The 17,742-nt window shown below is 36.7% G+C and overlaps 1 protein-coding gene across 1 annotated transcript in view; it reads right to left on the reverse strand.

Annotated features, from left to right (window-relative positions):
• LOC135215438 (uncharacterized) overlaps positions 1 to 17,742 on the reverse strand; it is a 166,365-nt gene that overhangs the window by 137,770 nt on the left and 10,853 nt on the right. The window lies entirely within an intron of this gene.

Below are 17,742 nucleotides of genomic sequence, written 5' to 3' on the forward strand. Positions count from 1 at the left end.
TTATATGATCTATCTGCCTTTATATATATATATATATATATATATATATATATTATATATATATATATTTATATATTTCACTATAGAAGTTAAACAAATGTTATTGCCGTCAGCTTTTTATTCACTATAATTGACGTCTATATAAGACAGATGAATAGAATACATGCCTTTAGTATTGAGCGTGCTGACATCATGGCAACAGGTCGCTTCCCCAAACATATTTTAATTCTTTTTGCCAATCCCGCCCGTATTATAATAGCGGGGTTTAGTAACAGCGGCAAGTGAGTCCTATGTCAAAAGATCATTGAACTTTATGAGGCGCATTTCCAATATATTTTATATTGTGGGGTATCTGAACATCCCCTCAAAATGCACCCCTCTATAGGATCCAAATTTAAAGTCTCCAAAGAAATTTTAAATCCCTTTGATTACACTGAAAAGGGGATTAGGGTAATAAAGGCTTGTTATTTATACTCGATGATTGTTTCTTAGAAGCGAGTGATAATAAATTTGTCACTAACGCCTTCACATCAGGACGTCATTCATCTATTTCAGTTATATTCATAACACAGAATATGTTTCATTCTGGAAAGTTTAGTAGAAGTATAAGCCTGAATTGTTCACATTACATTCTAATGAAAAATCGTGATTTTAGTCAAATTGAAACTTTAGGTCGACTGTTATTCGGTCGTCAAAAAGCGTCAGCATTTTCGGATATATATGAAAAGGCTCTATCGCGTAACCGGTACGGTTATTTGTTAGTAGACTTTGCCCCGTCAACACCTGGACTGATACAGCTTCGAACTAATGTTCTGGGTGAAACGGAATATCAAATAGCTTACCAATATAGATAAAGAACAGTTAAAACTTCTTAAAACTTTATACGGGGTTGTACAAGGTGTTGGTAGTTTCAGCGAGGTAGACCCTTTATTCAGAGTAGCGAAAAATGTGGATAACAAAATTACTCGAGAAAATGTTAAAGAATTCTTACGCGGGCAAAAGTCTTACACCCTTCATAAAATGACGAGAAAAAAATTCCCAAGAAGAAAAATCATATCACCCAAACCTCGAGTGATATCGAGTACCGATTTAGCTGATATGTCAAAATTAGCTCGGTACAATAATGGGTTTAAATATTTGCTGATATTTATTTATTACCTCTTGGGAATGTGACGATGAAGTAGATCTCCCTACTGTAGCTACTTTATTAACCCAATATGGTATTGGTGCCCCTGTTGAAGATAATGAATACGCCCAAAAGAGCGTAGCATATTCCAAAGATGAGGGCCATGCTGACCGTTTGAGCAGGGATACCAAGCAGACGAGGTTCAACCACTTTTTCTCCTCGGTGAAGAAATTAAAGGAGGAATTATTTAAATCATCGTATGACTATGTCAAATATGTTACCTTCCCCGCCGGTATCGGACAAAGTGGACGAGTTAACATGATATGGTTGAATCAGTATTTACCTGTGTTATCTACATTCAGTGATGAAATGGAAAAAATTGGTAAAATCACTTGTGTAGCCATTATGAAAAAGAATTTATCCCTGCTAGAGGAAAGAAGTGTGGAAGATTTATATATGAAGAACTTGTCAAGATTTAAAAGCTTAGATGTATTAGATGAATTACCTTTCACACACGATCGGGAAACTGGGGAAGATGTGTGTGGTATATACTAGCAATGTGTGTCGATGATGTATTATTTTCGTAAAACGGATGTATATCATGTCTGTGTATTCTTTTGTACACCTTTTCCAGTGTATTCATGTAAAACTTTGTATGGAATATTAATTCATGTATTTCTGTATGACTTTTGTTACAAAAATAATAACAATTCTGTATGTAATCTGATTTTCCATTTAACCTCTTTACGTATGGAATATTGTGCATCTAGATATATGCACATATCATAAATGATTAAGACTGAAATAGGTTTTGTTAAGTTAATTTTCAGAGTTCCCTATTGACTTGAAAAAAAAAATTTGCGTTTAAGAATGAATTCGGGGGACATGTTGGAACTTGTGATTTCAAATTTTAAAACATCATGGGGGGGGGGGGGGCGCTAGTGGAGGGAATTCGGGGTGAGGGTTGAAATCAGGGTTTTTTCCTCCCATAGAGTATGAGGAGTTTTGGGGTTAGGGTTAGGTTAGGTTAGGTTAGGTAGGTTTTGAGGGACAATGGGGTTAGGTTAGGTTGAGGGACAATGGTGTTATGTTAGGTTAGGTTACCTGGGGATTAGCACCGTGGGGTTGAGGGACAATGGAGTTAGGTTAGGTTACCTGGGGATTAACACCGTTGGGTTGAGGGACATTGAGGTTAGGTTACCTGGGGATTAGCACCGTGAGGTTGAGGATAATGGGGTCAGGTTAGGTTAGGTTACCTGGGGATTAGCACCGTGGGGTTAAGGGATAATGGGGTTTTTTCCCCTACTGAAGAGTTTTCATTACAACTTAGAACCGCGTTCCGTTCAGACATCTCCCCCCCCCCCCCCCCCCCCCCCCCCCCCCCCCCAACCCCCCCCCCCCCCCCCCCCCCCCACCCCCCCCCACCCCCCCCCCCCCCACCACCCCCCCCCCCCCAACCCCCCCCCCCCCCTCCCCCCCACCCCCCCCCCCCCCCCCCCCCCCCCCCCCCCCTCCTCCCTCTCTCTCTCTCTCTCTCTCTCTCTCTCTCTCTCTCTCCTGCAACATACTTGCGATTATATTAGCGTAACGATTTCATACTTACTGAGTGGTCACTCGTAACCTTCAGATTTCGGATTTGATATTTCTCAGAGAAAGAAAACTGGTATACCAAGAAGGTAAAGTGTTATATTTTTATTAGTTGTAACTAACAACTAATGGTCAGTGTTTGGTAAGAAACTAACTATTGGTTACGATGGTTTAGAGAAATAATAACTAATGGTTACAATGGTTTGAGTGAAAAGATTTACATTTATACACATTGCAAATTTTTGTGTTTTGTTTGTTTCATTTGAAGTGATTTTTATGTTTTGTACATTTATCCATTTTCTTATTGAAGTGTGTTTTTATTTTATATTTTGTGTGATTAATACTTTTTACAATTTTGGTATTTTCCACATTTTTCTGTGTTTTCATTTGCATACACAATTGAATTAACTTAGTTATTTTCATTACTTAATCGTTGCACATTTAATTAAATTTAACACTTGTGAATTCATTTCCAAATTTCAATTATTGCCTAACACTTTTGAATTTTGATTGAATTAATTTTCTTGAATTTTGTGATAAATTAATTTTGATTTAATTTTACTGAATTGATTCAAAAATTAATTGAACTTCACTTTGTTTTCAAGTAACAGTAATTTTCCCTGATATTGTGAATTTCACTTATAAATTTTTAGTTGGATAATAAATTTTTGTATTTTAAATTTTTATAAGTATTTCATTTCTAACCAGTATATTTGCATATGATTATATTTAGCTCAGGTAGAAACATAGAGTGGTAATTGATCTGTTTTCCTTCAATTAACTTGAAGTAACTTAGAACCAAGGAAGTACTTAGACTTCTGAGATCAGGGAAATTCTTAGACTTTTAAAGTTGTTGATGGAGTGATGCCCTTTGATTAATTTGATTACTTACAAGATTACATCACACCTGTTTTGATGAACTTAGTCTGATTTTCTTTAATACTGGTAAGTTGTTAAGGGATCACTGTTGCCTTTAGAGTATTCAGTCGTTTAGTACCTGTGATGAGGGTTCAGGTGTCTGGCTGTTGTGAGGTAACAATTAATGAATGGTAAGTGTAGTAACCAGATATTTGCCACTTCGTCACAAGTATTAATGGTGCCCAGAGACCCGGGAAAGCAGATTTCATTACCACTCTAGTATATACTGGTGGTGTTAGGGATATATTTTGTTAGGAGAGTGCCCATACAGTTTTTGTTTTGCATTTATTGTATTGAATTTTAAGTTGATAACTTAGAGAAAAAAAAGGCTCAGTTCAATGTTCAGGAATTTTTAGCAGGTCCTTCCATCCAAGTTTTATCTGAAACCACTCTGACTAAAGCACAGTGGAGCGCTTTAGCAGTGGCATGTGGTGGTTATGTGTCTACTAGTATGGTAAAGGCACAAATAAGATGTATTGCTATGAAATCATTGATAGACTCTGGTAGAATAACTGATGAAGATGAGTTAGAATTGGCTCAAGAGTTGTTGAATGTAGCACGTGCTGATCTTATGAATAAGCAAGCAGAAAAGAAAGAGACAAGTGATGCAGAGTTAGAGCTTAGACGCATTGAAGCAGAAGAGAATTTGATTAAGCTGAAAATGCAAGCTGAAAGAGAAAGAGAAGACAGAGAGAGTTAAGATAAAGAAGAGAAAGAGAAGACAGAGAGAAAAGAGAAAGAAGAGAAAGAGAAGAAGAAAAAGCAGCAGAAGAGGAAAGAGAAATCGCAAGTCATGAAAGGGAGATGGAATTGATAAGGGCTAGATCCACAATACCTGTGACACCGTCTAACCCTAACCAAGGTAATCAAGACCATGTATTTGATGTAGTAAGAGTACAGAAGTTAATCCCTAAGTTTACTGAAGAAGCTCCAGATGAGTTTTTTGATCACTTTAAGAAAGTGGCTTCAGGTATGGGATGGCCAGAAGATAAATGGTCAGTTTTGCTACAAAGTGTCTTAATTGGAAAAGGGAGAAGTGCTTATCTAGCCTTAACAGCTGATCAGTGTAAAGACTACAAGGTACTTAAACACAGTGTGCTACAAGTTTACCAGATGACCCCAGAGTACTACAATGAAAGATTCAGAAATTTAAGAAAAGATGAGAAGGGAACTTTCTTAGATCATGCTTACAAAGTGAGAAGGTGTTTCAAACGTTGGTTAGAGGCTGCTAAAGTTAAAACTTTTGATGAGTTAGAAGAATTACGAGTTCTTAAACAGTATCTTAAGGGAATTCCTGAACAAATAAGAGCCTATTTGAGAGAGAGAGAGAGAGAGGTGAAGAAACTTGACAAAGCTGCTACAATGAGTGAAGATTACAATATAATTAGTAGCAAACGCAATTACAATGTCAAGTACCAGAGTCAACAACGCCCAGGTTTTCAGTCTTATCCATCAGGAACAAATTTAATGGGAAACCTACAAGTGATACTACCGAGAGTACACAAGGTAATATACCTCAGCAAACTAATGTGAAATCCTCAACCAGTTTTTCAAGACAGTTACAGAAACCTAATGTTGTCTGTTTCAAGTGTGGGAGAGTAGGACACTACAGTCAAGAGTGTTACCAGAATCAACAGCTGTCAAAGCTAGTTAGCCAAGTAGTGAAAGGTGACCAGGTGAAACAAACTATGAAGAGCAGTGTGGGAATCAAACTCCTGAGAAGAATGAAACTAAACAAGCTGAATGTTTAGCAACCAGTGGAAATGTTACCTCAAGCAGTGAGTGGCTTAGCAGTGTGGAGGCTTTAAAGCCATATATCTTTGAGGGTATGCTGTCAACTCAAGAAGGAAGTGTGCAGGTACCAGTCAAGAAATTATGTGGTACAGGGAGTAACCATAGTGTGGTAGTACGTGGTTCTCACCCTCAGTTGGAGAAGAGTCTCACAGGAGATTCTGTTATTTTGAAGGGTATAGGAGGAGAGGAAGTAACTCCTATTGCCGCTTACACCTGTCATGTGAATTGGTGACAGGGAATGTTGATTTTGCTGTAAAGGACTCACTGGCTATGGAAGGTGTACACGTTCTGTTGGGGAATGAAGTTGGTGGTGTGCCATTTATTCCTTGTCCTGTAGACAAACCGTTGATGATTAGTCCTGCAGTAGAGTTGGAAAAGAATAACCCCCACCTGTTTCCTAGTTGTGTAACTACCAGAAGTATGAAGAGGACTACGACTGCAAGTGAAGATACTGAGGATTTACCCACCCAAGAAGGATCAACTGAAGGATCTTTGTGCTTAGAAGAATTGTTCCAGGGAAGTGATGTTTCCCATAGTACTGACCAAGAAGAGATTCCCCAAGAAGATGAAGACGACGATGACGAAGAAGAAGAAGAACCTGATGTTCCTGAAGAGACTCTGAGTATTCAATGTGTTCCTGAAGACAGTAGTGAAACTACAGTAACAGAGTTAGCAGATATTGAGAATTCAACCCTTGAAGTTGGTCAAGTGACAAGAGAGAAGCTAATGGACTTGCAGAAGAAGTATGCATCGTTAGCCAATTTGTTCTTCAGAGTTGTTGATCGAGAAGAGATGTAACAAATTATCTGAAGGAGGGTTTGCTGATGAGGAAGTATAGACCTACAGATATACCAGGAGATGCTGTATGGGGCGAATATCATCAAATTTTGATTCCATATCCATTGAGGAAGCAAGTGGTAGCAGTAGCTCATGAGTCTGGACATATGGGAATCAGGAAGACTGGAGAAGATCATGAAATATTTTTTTCTGGCCTGGACTTCACAAAGATGTTAGCAGGTTTTGTCGTGAGTGTCATACCTGCCAGATAGCTGGGAAACCGAATGAAACCATCAAGAAAGCCCCCCTACAACCTATAGAAGTTAGAGGAGAACCCTTTAGCAAAGTGATTATAGATATGGTTGGACCGCTGAAGGCAAAGAAAGGAGACGATCCTTGTTAGAAACATATCTGCCAAGATAGTTGCTGAAAAACTTGTGGAGTTTTTCTCAGTTTGGTATACCAGAAATAATACAAAGTGATAGAGGAACCAACTTTACCTCAAAGTTATTCCAGGATGTGATGAATTTGTTAGGAGTGACACAACAGTTATCCACTGCCTATCATCCAGAGACTCAAGGTGCCTTAGAAAGGTTCCACCAGACATTGAAAAGTATGCTGACAAAGTATTGTTCTGAGTCAGGAAGAGAATGGGATGTTGGTTTACCCTTAATGTTGTTTAAGTTAGGAGTGCTTATCAAGAAAGTATGAGATGTTCACCTAATGAAATGATTTTTGGAAGAGAAGTGAGAGGACCGTTGAAGATTCTTGCAGAAAATTGGGAAGAAAATCAAGAGGAAATCCAAGGTGAGTATGTGAAGAACTTAAGGAAAAGGTTGAAAGAGATTAGAAAATTCTCTTTAGAGAATTTGAAAGCGAGTCATGAGAAAATGAAAAGGAGATTTGATGCTAAGACTAAGCTAAGAAGTTTTAGTGTTGGTCAACAAGTGTTAGTATTCTTACCTGTCAAGAACTTTTCCCCTCACTAATAAATTTCAAGGTCCTTACAAGATAATTCAGAAGTTGAGTGATACAACTTATGTGATTGAAAAACCAGAAAGAAGAAGACGACAAAGGAAGATACATGTGAACCTCTTGAAACCTTATTTCTCAGAAACTAAAACTGAAACTGTGTCAATAACACAAACAACTTTATCTACAGAAGACGATGATGGCTATAAATTGGGAGCTGAAAGCAAGATGAATAATTCTTCAATTTTGGAAAATTTGGAGAAGTTGAAATATCTGAGTGTTGAACAAGGTGAAGACTTAAGTGAAGAAATTAGAAGGTTCCCAGAAATTTTTGCAAATGTGCCTAGATGTACTGATCTGACCAAGCATGAGATCAAGATTCAAGAAGATGGAAAACCTTTCAAGCAAAGAGCCTATCGCTTATCACCGTATCATCAAGATGTTTTGAAGAAGGAAGTTGAGTATTTGTTGCAACATGGATTAGCAGAACCCAGTTCAAGTCACTTCAGTTCTCCATGTATGTTAGTGAAGAAACCTGATGGTTCATTTAGAATGTGTACTGATTATAGGAAACTGAATTCCATCAGTGTGGCTGACAATTATCCTTTGCCTCTTATAGATCAGTTACTTGATAATATTGGGCAAGCCAAGTTTGTTTCCAAGATAGACTTGTTGAAAGGATATTATCAAATTCCCTTAGATGAGAATGCCAAGTTGCTGTCAGCTTTTATTACTCCATTTGGACTATATCAGTATACTGTTCTGCCGTTTAGTCTGATGAATGCACCTGCAACATTTCAACGAGTGATGGATCAACTGCTGAGATCGATAGAAGGAGTAGGTGTATACTTGGATGACATAGTGATTCACTCTACAACATGGGAAGAACATCTGAAAATTTTGAGGAAAGTTTTCAAGAAACTACAAGAAGCAGGACTAACAGTCAACCTAGAGAAGAGTGAGTTTGGAAAGGCAACTGTACAGTATCTTGGGTTTGAAGTTGGAAAAGGCCTTCTTGCTCCAGTAAATGCTAATGTAGAAGGTATCTGTAAGGCTACCCCACCTACTACCAGGAAACAGCTACAGAGATTTTTAGGCATGGCTGGATTCTATCGTCGTTTCTGCCCAAATTTCTCAGCCATAGTAGCTCCCTTGACAGACTTAACTAGTCCCAAAGCTAAGTTTGTTTGGACTCCAGAGTGTCAAGAATCCTTTGAGAAGATAAAAGCCATTTTAACTTCAAGACCAGTACTTCAAGCTCCAGACTTTAACAAGAAATATGTGATACAAGTTGATGCTTCTGACTGTGGCATTGGAGCTGTCCTACTTCAAGAAGATGAAAATAATATCTACCATCCTTTGTGCTTCATGTCTTCAAAATTGAAAAAACATCAGAAAGTATACTAGACAATCGAGAAGGAAACTTTAGCCTTGATCACAGCATTGAAAAAGTTTGAAGTGTATGTGAACAGACCTAGGAATGAAGAAATTTTAGTGTTGTCTGATCACAATCCACTATCATTTATCCAGAGAATGAAAAATCATACTCAAAGACTGACCGGTGGTCTTTGTGCCTGCAACAGTATAACTTAAGAGTGCAGCACATTAGTGGCAAAAACAATGTAGTTGCTGATTATTTATATCGTTGCGAATCGTTAGATTCAACACCGTGATAAACACATATACCCCCTCTTTGACTGTACAAAATGTTAGAATAGAATTTTGTAACATTTCTTCAGATTCCCTAGATAGCTTAGAGATAGGATGTTTAAAATGTGTGTTCAGATTTCCCATAACATAATTCAAGAGTATATAACGTAGTATGAAAAGAAAGAGATTATATCTTTGTCCGTTCGAAGCTGGAGTTGTTTTTCAAAACCTGTCAATCCCTTGCGATAAGAGACCTCGAGGTCTTCGCTGTGTTTTGGGAATTCTGTCATCGCGTCTGATAGTGACTTTTGCTCGAGTCTGTTTCATACGTGTACGTCTTTGCTGAAAACCATGTGCAGATATCACAGTTTGTCTGTAAAGTTGCGTCATGTTTTAAAGCTTCTAGGAAGAATTATTGCCCAAAACGTTTTGTGTCCTCTCCACTGTCCGGCTTTTGAAAGGAAGAGTTTTCATTACATCTTAGAACTGCGTTCTGCTCAGACATGTATGTCTCTCTCTCTCTCTCTCTCTCTCTCTCTCTCTCTCTCTCTCTCTCTCTCTCTCTCCCCCACGACATACTTGAGATTATATTAATATAACGATTTCATACTTACTGAATGGTCACTCGTAACTTCTAGATTTTGGATTTGATAATTCTTAGAGTTTATTTAGTATTATTTAGTGTTTTGTGGAATCTAACAAACATTGTGTGTAACGGCGCCTGTTTTTGCGAGTGTGAAACAATCTGCAGCAAAGAAAGAAAACTGGTATACCAAGAAGGTAAAGTGTTATATTCTTATTAGTTGTAACTAATAACTAATGGTCAGTGTTTGGTAAAGAAACGAATAACTATTGGTTACGATGGTTTAGAGAAATAATAACTAATGGTTACAATGGTTTGAGTGAAAAGATTTACATTTTTACACATTGCAAATTTTTGTGTTTTGTGTTTGTTTCATTTGAAGTGATTTTTATGTTTTGTGCATTTATCCATTTTCTTATTGAAGTGTGTGTTTTTATTTTATATTTTGTGTGATTAATACTGTTTACAATTTTGGTATTTTCCACATTTTTCTGTGTTTTCATTTGCATACACAATTGAATTAACTTAGTTATTTTCATTACTTAATCGTTGCACATTTAATTAAATTTAATACTTGTGAATTCATTTCCAAATTTCTATTGCCTAACACTTTTGAATTTTGATTGAATTAATTTTCTTGAATTTTGTGATAAATTAATTTTGATTTAATTTTACTGAATTGATTCAAAAATTAATTGAACTTCACTTTGTTTTCAAGTAACAGTAATTTTCCCTGATATTGTGAATTTCACTTATAAATTTTTAGTTGGATAATAAATTTTTGTATTTTAAATTTTTATAAGTATTTCACTTCTAACCAGTATATTTTCATATGATTATATTTAGCTTAGGTAGAAACAGAGTGGTAATTGATCTGATTTCCTTCAATTAACTTGAAGTGACTTAGAACCAGGGAAGTACTTAGACTTCTGAGATCAGGGAAATACTTAGACTTTTAAAGCTGTTGATGGAGTGATGCACTCTAATTAATTTAATTTAATTACAAGATTACCTCACACCTGTTTTGATGAACTTAGTCTGATTTTCTTTAATACTGGTAAGTTGTTAAGGGATCACTGTTGCCTTTAGAGTATTCAGTCGTTTAGTACCTGTGATGAGGGTTCAGGTGTCTGGCTGTTGTGAGGTAACAATTAATGAATGGTAAGTGTAGTAACCAGATACCTGGCACTTCGTCACAATATATATATATATATATAGAGAGAGAGAGAGAGAGATAGAGAGGAGAGAGAGAGAGAGAGAGAGAGAGGAGAATGAATAGGTAGGCAGGAGATACATACATATGTGTGTATATGTATATATGTATGTATGTATATATATATATATATATATATATATATATATATATATATATATATCGAGCTACAAATGTCCTTTAATATCTAATTCGCTCTACCTCGGAAGGTTAATATATTTTCATATATGTTTAACCGAGGGGGAATTTATTAAGAGTTAATAGAATTGGCGGCCGACAGGCGCGAACCATCGACCTCTCACTTCCAGGACTGGCGGTGAAGCCTTAGCTAACCTTGCCACTGCAAGAGGTTGGCTAAGGCTCCACTGCCAGTCCTGGAATTGAGAGGTCGATGATTCGCGCCTGTCGGCCGCCAATTCTATTATCGCTTAATAAATTCCCCCTCGGTTAAACATATGTGAAAATATATTAATTCCGAGGTAGAGCGAATTAGATATTAAAGGACATTTGTAGCTCGATATATGTATATGAATCAACGGTAATGTGATAAACTTATAATATATATATATATATATAATATATATATATATAATAATATATATATTTATTATATATATATCTATATATATATATATATAATAATTTATATTAATAGTATATATATGATGCATTTTAATCGATATGGAGTGAAACCACACTCGCAAATGTAACGTAGCTATTGAGGGGTCACTACCTGTAGAATTCCGTGTAACTAGAGAATCCACTGATAGCCTTTCCCTGATATACATATCAATAAATGAAATTTTGCTCAATCCTACCTATATATTCGTAGCCCTATACACAAAAATTTTCTTTTCCTTTCCTACTGTCACTTTTCTCACATGGAGAATGTTCAAGTATTCATTTATAAGTGTTTGTTGATGCGCTTCTTTTGGTCAGTAGAGCCCCACTTGAACTTCCAGTTAGCAGTCAGACATCCCAATACAAATTTTAGTTAAAAGTAAGCATGCCATCTTAAATTTAGTCGAGCTACCCCTGAAGAGGTTTTAGAAAACGGACATCTACAACGATTTTCTATGACATCATTTGACTTTCCCTTTTTTAAACGGAATTTTAGCGGAGTTGCTTCACTTTGCAGTCACATAAATGGAAAACCAACATAAGTAATGATGGTATCAGTAGTACCAGGAATGCTTTCATGCCTGTAAGACTGTAAGCAGACGTCACTCGCGGCATTTCTCGTCTTGAATAGAGAAACATTGTTAACTATTGCAATGAAGGATCACGGGGGTCTGACAGGATGCAACTGTCTTCCTCTGACTATTCACTTATGTAATCGCCAAACCACAACAATAAGGACGTATAATTATCCGTGTACAAAGACGTGAATAATACGAGTATGGGCAAAGGTAACTGTAATAAGACGAAAAGGAAAATGGTGGAACACGACCCATCCTCTATAGTTTGATTCACGGTGACTCTGCTAATTTTACCCCATAGTCGTAGGTGAATTCCACATTTTCTGCAAACACAGCAGCTTCTTTTTCTCTGGCCGCCACATGAGCAAGCGAACATTTCCGTTCAACGTTCTTTTCTGAAACTCCTCTCATCATGAAAAACTGAAACTTGTCTGATACATGGATAATTAATCTGGTAAGGTAACAGAATCAAGTTCTCATTTAATAAACAACTTCACTGTGAAGTAATAACAAAGATCATGTTTCCAGCAAATAATATTCTAGTTGTTATTTCAGGCACATATTAATATCATATATTTTCCTCCCTTCTTGTCTCTTTTTCCCATTTCCCCATTCAGAACAACATATCCACTAGTCTCAATTAGTCATACTGTTACCCATAGTCTCGAAATTAATTGTATTTTGATCGTTATTATTGTTCATCATCACAAGGCATGATTAAAATATCTGGCTAATGTTTTTTTACGACCGTATGCCCTTGCTGGTGTCAAACAGTAATCAGCAGTGGGCCTAGAGTAGATTCACATCAACCGTGCATCTGATGTCTAGACCAGTCCCTTACGACGCTCCTGATTGGCTGTTGATAAGCTAATCACAGGGCTGGAAACTCTCAGTCTCCTGAGAGAGTTCACATAGGCAGGATGTATGCTCCACCTCTCCTGAGGCATAATTCTTTCAAAAGCATCCCCCTGGAGATGTGGAACATACATCCTGCCTATGTGAACTCTCAAGAGAGAGACTGAGAGTTTCCAGCCATGACTGACTTATCAACAGCCAATCGGGAGCGTCATAAGGGACTGGCCTAGACATCAGTTGCACAGTTGATGTGTTTGTTTGTATGGTGCTTTAACGTTGCAAGGAACCAGTGATTATTCAGCAACGGGACCAACGGCTTTTCGTGACTTCCGAACCACGTCGAGAGTGAACTTCTATCACCAGATATACACATCTCTCACTCCTCAATGGAATGGCCGAGAATCGAACCCGCGACCACCGAGGTGGGACGCTAATACCACACTAACCACGCCGCTGAGGCGCTTCACGGTAGGTGTGTGACTGGAGAGTCGATCTGCAAGGCAGCAGTTAACCTTTTATTCGTCTTTTACGACTCAAAGGACTACGGGGGTGGAATTCTTACACACACCCTTGAAGCAATTAGAAGTGTAGGAGTTGTTAAGAATATTGATATAAAAAGGGAGTCCAGATTGATCGAAGCTTTGGGCATGTGATAAGGACGAGTGAGAAAGGAGAGAGTTCAGTTGAGCTGAATATAGAATTTAGGAGAAAGGCCAAGTGCTGGGACCTATGAGATCATTCAGCGCTGAAATGGAAATTGACAGTAAAAGGTTTGAAAGCTGTAACAGAAGGAAAACCTCAAAGCAGTTGCACTATGAATCAAGTGTTAGGAGAGGATAGAAAGTAAGATGACGAAAGAGAATATGAAAGGAGGTACAATAAGAGGAACGAAAGTGGATGCAGCTAGGGGCCGAAAGCTCGCTGTAAAGAACCAAGTAATGCCTACAGTGCACCGCATGAGGTCCACTGACGCCACTAAACACCCCACGGGCGACAAAGGAGCGAAGAAAATTCCATGGAACCTGTTACAGGTAGAAGGTCGAGAGACTCATATAGTCATAAATGTTGTTTAATGTCGAATTCACTTTACCTTAGGAATAGCTTACGCTCCAAGCCTCACCTTGAATCCTGGCCAGCACAGAAGTTTGTTTGTTTGTTTGTATGGTGTTTTGACGTTGCATAGAACCAGTGGTTATTCAAGGGAATGCCAGAGAATCGAACTCGCGGCCACCGAGGTGGCAAGCCAACACCATACCGACCACGCCACTGAGGCGCATCAGCACAGAAGTATACCCAGGAATTAAAATTTCATCTGGGTGCAAGTTATTCCCAAGGTATAGAGCGATTTTCATATTAAACGATTACTTTGGCTTCGTATTTGTGAATATAAAACTAAACTGTCCACAAGAATGTCTTTCTTCTTGAAATATGGATGTGCTTTCCATTCCTTTTTTTAATCTTATTTTTCGGTTTTAATAATTTCATGAAAATTGTAATTTTTAATATTCAATTTTTGCTCGAGTCATTTTAATGTTTGTAAATTTGTTTGTCTTTTTAACCTTGAAAACGGGACTTGTTGTCCAGATTATATATATATATATATATATATATATATATATTATATCTATATATATATATATATATATATCATGTATTATATATATATATTATATATATAAATTAATTATTCAAAGGTGTGACAAATCAATGTAGTGGCATGACGTGACAAAAAAAAAAAAAAAAAAAGGAAATTCAAAGGATTGACATGACATATGTGACAAAAAATACAGGAATTCAAAGGAGTAACATAATGAACATACATCATTGGTTTCATCGTTTGAAAATTCCCAAAAACCCGTAGTTCACTCTTTTAATGGATTACTGAACTTGCATGCATACAGAAATTGTCTAATTATTTAAAATACTGGTTTTTATATTTATCAAGCATAAAATACTGGTTTTTATATTTGTCAAGTGTAAAATACTGGTTTTTATATTTGCCAAGAGTAAAATACTAGTTTTTATATTTGTCAAGTGTAAAATGCTGGTTTTTATATTTGTCAAGTGTAAAATAATGATTTTTATATATGTCAAGTGTAAAACGCTGGTTTTTATGTCAAATGTACTGGTTTTTATATTTGCGAAGTGTAAAATACTGATTTTTACATTTGTCAAGTGTAAAATGCTGGTTTTTTATATTTGTCAAGTGTAAAATACTGGTTTTTATATTTGCGAAGTGTAAAATACTGGTTTTTACATTTGTCAAGTGTAAAATTCTGGTTTTTATATTTGCGTAGTATAAAATACTGTTTTTATATTTGTCAAGAGGTTTTTATACTTGTCAAGTGTAAAATACTGGTTTTTACATTTGTCAAGTATAATAAAATACTGGCTTTTATATTTGCCAAGTGCTCAATATAACGCTGTAACAGTGTACAATTATTCTGGAGATACGTTCGTGCTGCATAGAATGGCATAGAATGGAATTGAATACATAATTTAGGCCAAAGGCCAAGCACTTGGGACCTATGAGGTCATTCAGCGCTGAAAGAAAAAATGAGAGTAGAAAGGTTTGAAAGGAGTAACAGGAAGAAAACCTCAAAGCAGAAGAGGGTGTAAAGTAAGCAGGAAGACGGAGAACATGAACGGGGGTACAGTAAAAGGAATGAAAGGGGGTGCAACTAGGGGCCGAAGGGACGCTGCAACAATCCTTAAGTAATACCTACATTGCACCGCAAGAGGTGCACTGACAGTGCTAACACCCCCTAAGGAGCGTGCTGGATAGAAGATCCACTGCTGCAAGCAGATGAGGATGACCGGTACGACCCCAGCAGCGTGACCCACAATCTTCCGGGAATTTGGAAGTCTGGCGCAGGTTGCTTGAAACGGTGGAGTAACGTTATATAACATGGGAGTAGTTTTAATGATTACAGAGTTTTTGAAAAAAGAACATCGAACCCACCAAAACTGGAGCGGCTAATTGCTGGGAATAACCAACTAAAACAAAAAAAATCCAAAGGGAAAAGCAACTTGCTACTGTTACAGCTAGATAAGGAACTGCCTCTCTTGATGATTACCCCAAGTGGGATTACATAATATCTCCGTTTTAACGCAGCCACTCTCGATAATCGTTTTGTGTGTGTGTATGTGTGTGTGTTAAAGCAGTTTTTGAATTTTTATGTCATGTCCAATTAGTAAGATTTCGGCTATTTGTTTCCCGTCTCTACCACTATACTCTGTCACTCCTCTGAACGTCTCCTATATATATATATATATATATATATATATATATATATATATATATATATATATATATATATATATCTATATATATATATATATATATATATATATAGTACATTTATATATGTTTGTTTTTGTCTTTTTAGCCAGAAACGTTGGCAATCATAATACAGCCATCCTTCAAACATTTTGATACCTGGTCGCTGCAAAGCCATCAATCCAAATGCAAGAATATGAAGGCATTTTGATATCTGTTGCAGGATTCGAACCCACTCCCAGAGTATTAGAGTGAGGTCACACATGTGCCTTGCTTTCCTGGGTATCTCCTCGGGATCTCTCCAACCACTCATCTTCTGCTTCCTGAGTGTGTGTGTGTTAAAATATCACAGTAATAACCCAGCACAAACAAATACTGTGTACGTGTTGTAAAAATCCCAGTAATAATTCCGCACAAACAAATACTAAACGTGTATGTTTTAATAATTACAGTAATAATTCTGCACAAACAAATACGTGAGAGAGAGAGAGAGAGAGAGAGAGAGAGAGAGAGAGAGAGAGAGAAGAGAGAGAGAGAGTGCTTTAAAAAAAAATACATTGATAATTCAGCGCAAACAAAGACTGTGTGCGTGTGTGCTTAAATATTACAGTAGATCCAGCACATAAATACTGTGTATGTGCTTAAAAAATCACAGCAACAATCCAGCACAAACAAATAGTGCGTGCGTGCTTAAAAAACGCAGTAATAATCCAGCACAAACAAATACTGCGTGTGTGTGTGTATGTGTGCTTAAAAAAACACAATAATAATCCAGCACAAACAAATACTGCGTGCAAGTGCTTTTTAAAAAACACAGTAATAATCAAGCACAAACAAATACAAGGAAATTGAAAAGCATCGAGATTTCTTGGCTCGATGATGACGTCACTTCTCACTAGGAAAATCTTCAGCGTCACGTCACCCCTCTCCCCAGGTTCTTCTTCTCCAGAGAATCCTCTGAACTCTACGCCGACGAAATCATCGAACTTATATACTCGTTACCAGCCAGATTCCAAAATCCGTTGGAAATCACTGAAGAACATCTATTTCCCTTACTTAGTATAAAAACTGCGATATAATCTATCAACTGTTTGCACTGTTTTCTCTCATCATTAATACAACAAGGCCTATACATAAATAACATAAATTAGGCTCATGTTTCTAACGAAAGTGTCAAGTGATACCGGAATCGATTTACATTTCAGTTTCACGTAATTTTAAGGGGACGAAGGTTACGTTGAAGATACATATTTCAGTATACAGAAAAACGAATAATTTCATATACCAACTGCCTCGATGCAACCGGCAGAAACTTCGAGACGGCTAAGATGATGCAACTGCAAGCTATGCCACTATCATCCGGACGACATTGTTCTCGGAATGCATATTTTTCCACAGAACAATTCACATGTACAGGTACGTCACACTCACTCACACACACACACACGTATTATACCTACACACGAGATATATATATATATATATATATATATATATATATATATAATATCTATATATATATTATATATGCATACATATATATATATATATATATATATATATGTGTGTGTGTGTGTGTGTGTATTCACTTTATAAATTAACATTACTTTAATCTTTTATATCTTAATGGTTTCAACTCATTCTGATGCACTGGATATTTTATTAAATAAAGTACAGTTTCAATCGAAATATTTATGATTTTTTGAATAAATGTTAAAGCAAACTTACTGAATCGAATTTACTTAAAATCTATCAGTCTCAGGAAAGTCTTCGTCTTAAAAGCTTAAA

The sequence above is a fragment of the Macrobrachium nipponense genome, chromosome 5 (genome assembly GCF_015104395.2).
Source record: "Macrobrachium nipponense isolate FS-2020 chromosome 5, ASM1510439v2, whole genome shotgun sequence".
In the NCBI taxonomy this organism is placed as follows: domain Eukaryota; kingdom Metazoa; phylum Arthropoda; class Malacostraca; order Decapoda; family Palaemonidae; genus Macrobrachium; species Macrobrachium nipponense.